The sequence below is a fragment of the Oryzias melastigma genome, unplaced genomic scaffold (genome assembly GCF_002922805.2).
Source record: "Oryzias melastigma strain HK-1 unplaced genomic scaffold, ASM292280v2 sc01398, whole genome shotgun sequence".
Lineage (NCBI taxonomy): Eukaryota > Metazoa > Chordata > Actinopteri > Beloniformes > Adrianichthyidae > Oryzias > Oryzias melastigma.
This window is the reverse complement of record NW_023417982.1, coordinates 727-9,833: the sequence shown is the minus strand read 5'-3', so window position 1 is coordinate 9,833 and position 9,107 is coordinate 727. Positions and strand designations below refer to the sequence as shown.

The 9,107-nt window shown below is 38.9% G+C and overlaps 1 long non-coding RNA gene across 1 annotated transcript; it reads right to left on the bottom strand.

Annotated features, from left to right (window-relative positions):
• Positions 1 to 540: 540 nt before the first annotated feature.
• LOC112138505 lies at positions 541 to 7,489 on the bottom strand. Its single transcript, XR_002917797.2, has 3 exons — positions 7,346 to 7,489; positions 5,969 to 6,189; positions 541 to 1,025 (listed from the first exon to the last, which is right to left on the bottom strand). It is a non-coding gene; the product is annotated as an uncharacterized LOC112138505 (long non-coding RNA).
• Positions 7,490 to 9,107: the final 1,618 nt, after the last annotated feature.

Below are 9,107 nucleotides of genomic sequence, written 5' to 3'. Positions count from 1 at the left end.
TCATATTAATGAACCTTTATAAACTAAATGTGCCTCCAATAATTCGAAAAATATGTTTTTATTGCAAAGTATTTCAGTTTGGAAAAAAAAATCCTCATTTAAAGAAACCATCATTTTATCCATTGAAGATTTTGACATTGTGTACCATCTATAATAGCCTGAAATTCAGATATTAATGTTAAAAAAAGCCCTAATGTGCAGAAAAAAAATATTTGTTTTATATTTTCTGTATTTTTTAAGCCTTTTATTACTTTTTTTTCATCAAAATTGAGTAATAATGTGCTCTTAAATGTATGTTAGCTTACAAAAAGGCTTTTCACAGTTACGCAATAAAAAAAAAACGTAATAAAAATGGGTACAAATAGACATTTTTTCAGCACAAATGATGTGGATTCTAGCCTTTCTTTATTTATCCCCTAGTATTCATCACATTTTACTTTTTCAGTCCCTCTTTTAGGTTATTATGTGAACCTGTTCTCACAAAAAACATTGTAGAAATAACACACAATTGTCATGAGTGTCATAAATAGTTTATTTTATCTTATTGGAGACAACAGAAATAAGATTTTTACACAATTTGGCTAAGATAAAAAAATACATTGATGTTTTTTTGAAACAAACTGGATATTTTAATCAACAATAAATTGTAAAACAAATACGACAAAAAAAACAGCATTTTTTTTAGCTTATACTAGATAAGGATTATAACACAAAATATGCATTTTTGGAATAAAACATTCTTTCAACAGCTATAACTCCTGAATACTTTTTAATCACATTTTTGTTTTTTCACAAAAATAAGTCATGATTAATATTATTGTTGTACAGCATTATAAATCAAAACTGATAATTGATTTATTTTTGCAGTAACACAATCTCAATATCATTTGATTTTAGACGACACATCCTGGGTTCTTCATTCAGAGTACGGTCGAGTTTCATGTTTTTCCAACGAGTTTGACGAGAAGTTGGTCCTCATGATCCCATTTTAGAGAAGCAGAGATGTTGATGTGGCCTGATCCATCCTATAAGAAAAAAAGGCAATCATTAGAACAAAAATAGAAAAAAAACCTCTACACGTTTGGGATTTATAGTTAATCATAAATTCTGCGTAAATTACAATTCTCTATATTTGTAGCTGTTTTATTAACAGAAAACATGCAGAAATATTATGTCTAAAAATGATAAACAATAATGCAATTTTTTTTTTCTTCTCCTTCCACTGGTGGGTCTGTTTTGGTGTGAGTACATTTGTTGATGTGTGTGATTCTTCCCTCCATGCACAAGACGCTAGAGGAAGTGTCACACAAAAACAAACTTCCTTTTCATGCACTGTAAAAAAAAAAAGAAGGGAAAAAAGGCCCCTGTGCCTGGCGTGTTGTACTTCTCCTCCATTTTCAGGCTGTGCGCACGGACAGATCATAAAGCTTTCATCCCCGCAGGGAACCAGCTCCAACTCTTTCTCTGTCAATTTTCACCCACTCCCCAATTCAGATGAGCCTGTTCTCCCACCGAGCCCACAATGAAGGATTTGTCCTCGTTCTCTTTGTCTACCTCTGATATCTTTTTTTTTTTTTTTTTGACTGCTCCCTCTATGCAGACGGCATGCAGCGTATGCAAATACGCGCTCTTTTATTCGCCAGACCCCTCCCCTGAATGAATGCAGCCTTAAATGAGGCCACACTCACACCCGTTTACACAGGGGCCGGGGAACATGCACAAATTACAATCGGCGGATTTGCATGCCCACTCTCACACGCCCTCAGTCAAACATCAAACGCTGAGCAGCTGAAGTACGGAGACGCAGAAGCACGTGGTTCTCTGGTGGCGTTACAGTTTATCAGAACGTGGGAAGATAATCAATGAAAAAGAATGTGAAATCCGAATTAATTTTGGACAATTTGGGGACTAATTGTCGTCAAATTGTTAAATATATTAAATAATAGGCAATTTTAACCACATTTATTTACCTTTTTCAAAGCAATTCATGCAGCAGAAGAGCTACAGCAGCCTCTAACATTTCCAAGCTGGCCCGTGCCATCTGTGAGTGCGTGTGAATAGTTTGTGTGTTTGTGTGGAAGGGAAAGGTTTGAAGCCCCGCAGGACAGCTCTGACAATTTGGCCTTTTCAATCTTAGATTGCTGCACCTACCGGCCTCTTTCCCATAGCAACCCCTGCAGAGGTCAAAGGCTATGTACTCTTCACACACATCCAACACCCTGAACTCCATGACAGGCTGCAGACGCACTCCAACCATGGACGTGAACTTGACTCGTCGAGTTATGTCCACGTCTTGAATCGTATTCTTATTTTTTTCAGTGTTTATGGTCTTTGGGATAGTGTAACTTTTCAACACGATTAACGTAATTCCAGGTGATTTTGAAGGAGAAAAGCGGCTTTTCTCCTTCAAAATCACCTGGAATTACGTTAATCGTGTTGAAAAGCTACAGTATGTTTAAGATTTTTTTGTTTTTAAGCGTCACCGGCGACTATATAACACTAAATTAGTGTCAAACTGAACTGTACTAAATTGTAAGGAAAGTGAATTGTTGCATCCCAATGTTTTATCACATTAATATGAGCATACTAGTCGGTTTATCACTATTTCTACTTGCTTGTTAGCAATTTTTTAGTCATAAACGGCTATTTTTTTAGTCTTTTTTGTTGCTAAAATCAAGGTTTGCATTCCTAACACATAGCAAGGAGGTCATTCATTTCATGGCTACTATGGATACCAAGCTGCACCCTCACAGAATGAGAAGCAACTTGCTGTCATGATCCGATATCATTTCCTAGTGCTGAAGATTTACAAAAGCAATAAAAGCACAAAGGAATCTGGGTTATTTCCTTTCAAATTAAAAGCATTAAGATGAATCGAGACTTTTTTGGTGGTTCAAATGGAAAGTTCTGGCGGCTGACGACTTCAGAGCAAATTCTAATGTCTTTTGTTAGCTACATAAAGACACGTGTGTTTCCCTGCTTTAAAATTTCAGTTGAGGATTTATGCAAATCTGTGTTTTTACATCGTCACATCTGAAGGATGAATTTCTTTTTCCCGGCTAATCAGATGAGACGTCGCCTCTGTCTGTTAGCATGCGTAGCTGCAGTGATCACACACACACACGGCTCCCATGCAGATTCATTCAGGGTGCGCAAGCTAGCTCAAACATGGCTGCCCATGATGCTTACACCTGCTGTCTCCTTTGCATTCACATTTCTACCTTTTGCCCCCTTCCTTCACGTTTCAAATCTCATTTTTTCTCTAAAATACCTCTTTAAATATCTTTTTCTCTTCTGTCAAACCAGCCGGAAGCTGAAGTTGAGCCGCACAAATGCAATTAGGAAAATAGCTCAGGGTTTTTTTTGTGTGTGTGAATGAAGAGCGGGAATATTCCTTTGACATGTGAGCTGCACACGCCTCACACATCTGGGGAAGGAACTCCTACAGTATAAGGCTCATTAATAATCATTAAACGCCGGTTATGTCATTCCACTGCGTTAGCTGAGTCATTCACGGTAAAATGGTGAGCCATCAATTGTTTTTTGTTATCCTTAAAAAGCACAATTAAACTATTGGAGATGTCTGCAAACACATGCATGTCTAATGAACGAGGCTGAAATCCTCGTCGTTAAGCAGAAAACATAGCATCTCCATGATTTTCAGACATGCAGAGCAGCTTGAATGGACTAATGAACGATCAGGTGGTGCTCCAGGAGCTAGACGACGACCCCTCCCACTGCACACACACACACCAGCAAGCATGGACTTGCACATTCAAACTCAGAGGCTCGCCCGACCCTGGTGATCCACACGACAGTCTTGTGTCTCAGGCATCTGCTCATGTCTAGTCTGGAGGGTCTTTCCCACCCTGCCCCCCAGTCAGGGCCCGCCACATCACCACCAGTTCCCACAATAGTGGGAAAGGAGGCTTTCGGAGGGGAAAGGGTGGGTGGGGAGGGGGGGTTGACGGGCAGACAGCTATTAAAGACAGGGTGGGGGGGGGAGTCAGAGGGTACAGGGCTGAATGATAATGTGGAAACGTACGGCGCTGTTCATTAACGCACAGGCGGCGCAGCTGCACATGTCGGCGGTGAGCACACGTGTTTCTTACAGCAGCTCTGCATGTGACAGGCTCTGTGCTGGAAGACGCTTGTTTGTACGTTTTAGCATCGTTGATGGTGACAACGTCATGGCAAAACTTTGAGTTAAACTTGAAACGAAGAACACTTGAAGTCCCACTCCCATCATTTATTTTAAGAGCGTTACCAATGGTCTTTTAATCATGTTTATGCAGTTTTATAGGTAATATCAAGACTTTTTGTTTTCTTGTTGTGTCCAAATTCCTTCACGTTCGCCCATTTATTATGTTGTCCAAATCTACAATTCCTACATTGAGAAATTTCCCAAAATCCAGTGAGGATCAACACTCACTAAATTGGTAAATATAGACCACAATGCATTGCGTTTGAACAATTTCAGTGAAAAAATTTGATTTTAATTTAGTTTTTTTAATAAAGCATCCACATTTTTATCATCGTAACACAATCAAATAATTAAATGTCTTAATAAATTGCTTTTATTTAAAGCATTTTCACTGTGTGGGCTTTGAAATAATAAAAAAAGGAGTGAGCATGGTGTCCGAAGTGATGTCAAAATCCAGGGGTGCTGGATTGTATATAGTTTTTAGGGAGTAGTAAGAAAATTAGTTTCTAGAAAGCAGCAGGAAATTGCTTTAAATTCAGCTCTGAGTTGTGGGAGGAGCCATTGGCATAGTAAGCCCGCCCTCATTTCCCATCATCCCCTTAATTTGAATGCTGTCCTGCTAGCTCACGTGTCAGTCAATTAAATCCGGCCCTCCAGATCATTTTATTTTATTGTTATTAATGGCCTAATGTTTTCTTGCACTTATTTCTAACTTTTATAATTTTGACAAAACATGTTTTTATGGAGAGTAAAATATTGAAAATTATTTAAGGTTTAAGTTGATTTATTCTGGAATAATATTCCTGCCTGTTTTTATTCACAGCTATGTTAAAAAGTTCATTTTTTTAAGTTGTAAAAATGTAGTTTTAGTGCGTTCAGTAAATGTTCTTCCTGTTCGACCCGCGACTTAAGGTGTGTTTTGGATTTTGGTCCCCTGTGTGATTGAGTTGGACACTCCTGTGCTAGCTAGCCCTCACAACCTCAACCAAACATTAGCGCTACAAAAAAAAATTGATCATTATGGGAGCTATCCAGCTGTACAGTTTAGAGCCAGATGATTGATCGGATGATCAATTTAAGGATTGATTGGTTGGGAATTTTATCCATCAGAATAGAGTGGAGTGCTGCTCCTGATTTTAATCTTAATTTTCTTTATATTCATCCTTCATCGTGAGGAAAAATGCTACAAGAACATGTTTAAAAGATCACAAAGCGTTTTTTTCACTGGAGTGGGTCTTTAAACATGAACATTCAGGCTGTACTGTACTCACACCGTGTGTGTGTGCATGCTATGCTCTAATAGAAATACAGAAATACTAGCTTTAGCCACGAGGAGCAGCTTTGAAAAACAACATTAGCTTGAAGAGAATTCTCTGAGGTGATGCACTAAATGTCACAACTTCTCCACAAAAGCAGTTTTGCATGAATTAATCGATGAAGTTCGTCAGGTGGAAACGACGCCACTGCCTGGTGTGCCTCAGCGAGTAAAGAAGCACCATGATAAGAGAGGGTGGCAGATTTCCTTCAACCAGTGCCAGCTCATTAATTTTGTTTGCTACCTCCCCACACCACCAACTATCACCACCCATTGTCACCCCCCCTCCCCTCCCTCACGTCACCCCTTAACTGCTAATTAGCAGAAGCAGAAGAAAAACGAGGGGCCATGTGTGACTGGGGAGGAAATGGGACGGCGATCCCTTCCCCCCATCGCACAGCCGCCAACCGACCCCTGCCACCCACCAGAAGCACCGTCACGCGGCTCACCTCGAGTGCCAGCCCAGCCATTTTAGGTGCCGCGGCAAACATCTCCCCCCCAAGATGGCTCCTGCGAGTGCGGCCATCTCTTCGGGGATCTGGGGAGGCTCTTTGTCTGACTCCTGGCACGGGCAGAGAGCCTCCGCTGGCAACGCAGATGGCATCGACGAACGGGCGGGAAGAGGCGGTAAATCCGGACTCCTCTCTCCTCTTGCTTTTCAATGACGCCTCTGTTCAGAAATCGAAGACCTTTCAATGTTAGCAGGAAGGCGGTAGCAGAAGCGGAAGGCAATAAAAAAAATACGTTAATGCATCACTATAGCCAAAAATAAATCTTTTCTCTAAAGTTTGACCATCTAGCATTGAGAGAATGGCCTTCTAGTGTTTTTCTCAGCAAATAAAGGAGAATTGGGAGGCTGCAAAGGTTAAACGGAGGATCCCTCGGACCATCCCATACAAAAAACTTCAAGTGTTTTTACTTCCATTCGTTAAGGAGGCACGCCAGGTTCACACACAGGAAAGCTTAGTGAGGAAAAGAAGAAAACCGAGCGCGGCCTTTTCACACAACCAATATCTGACTGTGAAACGAAGCAATTAGCCTGGCTTGACAGAGAACTCGACTGCAGTAGGTAGTTAACAGAATGAATAAAACTCATCTCACTTTGGCACTCTTTAGGCTTTAATGGCATTCTCTGAGCTGAGTGTGTGCAGCGTATAGAGCTGAAGTACCAAGTTGAAAAGTTCAGCTTCTGCCTGCATTGAGCTGAGACACAATGTAAACTAAAGGCCTCAGGATGTGCTGCAGCCTTAAATACACATGCCAACGTCAGTGTTTCTTCACTCTAACTCACCTGCATTATTACGAATTCCATCAGGACTAAACAAAGAGCTAAAGTTTTCCCTTGTTTGGTCTCAGCACCGTCAAAAGAGACAGTAAAACATTTAGACTTCACTTTATAATTAACAAAAACTACGTTAATAAAACGGAAGAGTTGTCGGGCAGAAAGAAGTAAACAATTATAGGAAAGCTCTGCTGTGAATAATTAAATCTGTCAAATTTATTTATGTATTTCTTTGCTTGTATTTTCAGAATTTTGTTTCAGATTTTTAAAAAAAATGACTACACACAGCAAAAAATGAATATTCCAGAAAAATATCTTATTTTCTGTCTTGCAAAGAAAATAAATCCTATTAATAAAGTTTTTCAACAGCAAAATAAGACTATATTTCTGCTTAAAATAAGAATTCTTGGTAAAACCGTCTTTCTTAACCCATTTGCTGATTTTTTCTCATTTAAAAAATGTTTTCTCATTTTTTTTCAATAGATTTTTGACTTATTTTTGAGGTAATACACCACTTTTTGAGCTTTAAAAACATTTCTCTTACCTTTTTTCAAAATAAAATCTCTCTGAAGATCTTCCTCTCAGGAATGAAAACAGTAAAAGTCATTTCTACTTTCGGTTATCTAGCTTTATGACAGGTATTTAACACTCATACAGCTAGATAACCAAAGACAAAAACGACCTCCTTCATTCTCACATGCATGCATGCATGCTGCAGCCCTGCAGCCTGGAGTGATGCTGACCTGTGGGGAGGCAAGCAGCGTCAGGAGGCCCCGATTACACACCTGCACACATCCTTTGTAACACAAGTGCAGAAAACATGACACAAAATGATAGAATAACATCTGATTGGGTTATATTCGAAGGCAAATTATGACTTTAATATCCTACAGTTTGGGTGAGATTAGGATTTATGTTGTAAATTAAATAAAAAACACGGTTAGGGTTAATCTCTGGAAATTAAAAACATGAATTTCTTTTACACAACAAGAGGGGTGACAATTTTACCCCATGACAGATTACATCTAATTTAAGTTAAATAAATCACAGTGGAGATTTTTCACTTAAATTATTTTTGTGCATCAAAATTTAATCATAAAAATATCGATGTTTAGTTTGTGGCTTTTCAAAATAAAAGAGAACTGATATTTTTTATGAAGATTAATAAAGGAATTTCATTTAGTAAGACATCATGCCTACTTGAAAATAACCCAAACTCAGAAAAGTATCTTCCTCTACGCTGACTTTTTATTCTCTCTTCTGTTCTCTTTGAAGAAAATCTACTTTTAATGGGTCTTTTGATTGTTCCTCTTCTTCTTAGACTGTGTCACATCCTGAGGAATAATAGCTTTTACAAAAACTAATTTGTTCCTCATCACAACAGGAGGCCGTGGAGGTCACAAGCCTCCATTCAGGTACATTTTTTTCCTGTTTTCCACCACATTTTATTGCGTTCATAAACAAACTAGACCTAATTAATCCAAAATACATATATTTTAAATTATATTTAGATTATGCGTATTTTTGGACACATCCAAAGCTGGTTAAATGGGGTGATGTTCATGCAATAAGCTCCATTTTGAGAGGCGTTTCTCACCTGAGTCAGAAAACTCCGGTTCTTGTCGTTCCGGGTTCTGGGTCGAGCCGGATTGTTCGAGTTATTTGTTTGTTTCCCCGCCGTCATGTTTTGGGCCCCGTGGAGAAAGTTGGAGTCGTGGCTCCCACGCGCCTCCGGCAGCATCCTCGATCCTCCAGCGTCTGTCTCATCCGGAGCCTGCGCGCCTCCTCACCCACAGCTCGCGCGCTGACGTCATAACAGGACCAGAGCGGCGTGCCGACCAATCAGAGTCCGCTGAGGCTACAAAGATTGTGCAGCGAGACGTCTTACTCTGCACCAATTTTACTGAACTTTCGATATTTAAATTGTTCTTTTTGTGGTTTTATATTGTAGTCACACGACTTTGAGTGGAATACATTTATATCTTACTACAGCCAGATGTCTGCACCAAAATAAATGAAAAAAAGTAGCTTTTATATAGATTTTGTGTCTTCCATCTTCTAATTTTCAGCTATAAAATTTGATTTATTTTTTATTTGGATACAAGAACCAAAGAGAATATCTAACCTGTAAATGGGATCAAATATATTATTCTGTTTTTTAACTCCTTAAAAATGCTTAATATTGCCTTGCAGACTAAATTTGCAAAGAAAGTTTGAATTTGGACTGAAAAAAAACGTAATTTTCATGAGTAGTGTTACATGTTACTGCGTTAAAACAAAAAATTGTCCATATTAAAAAATATCTT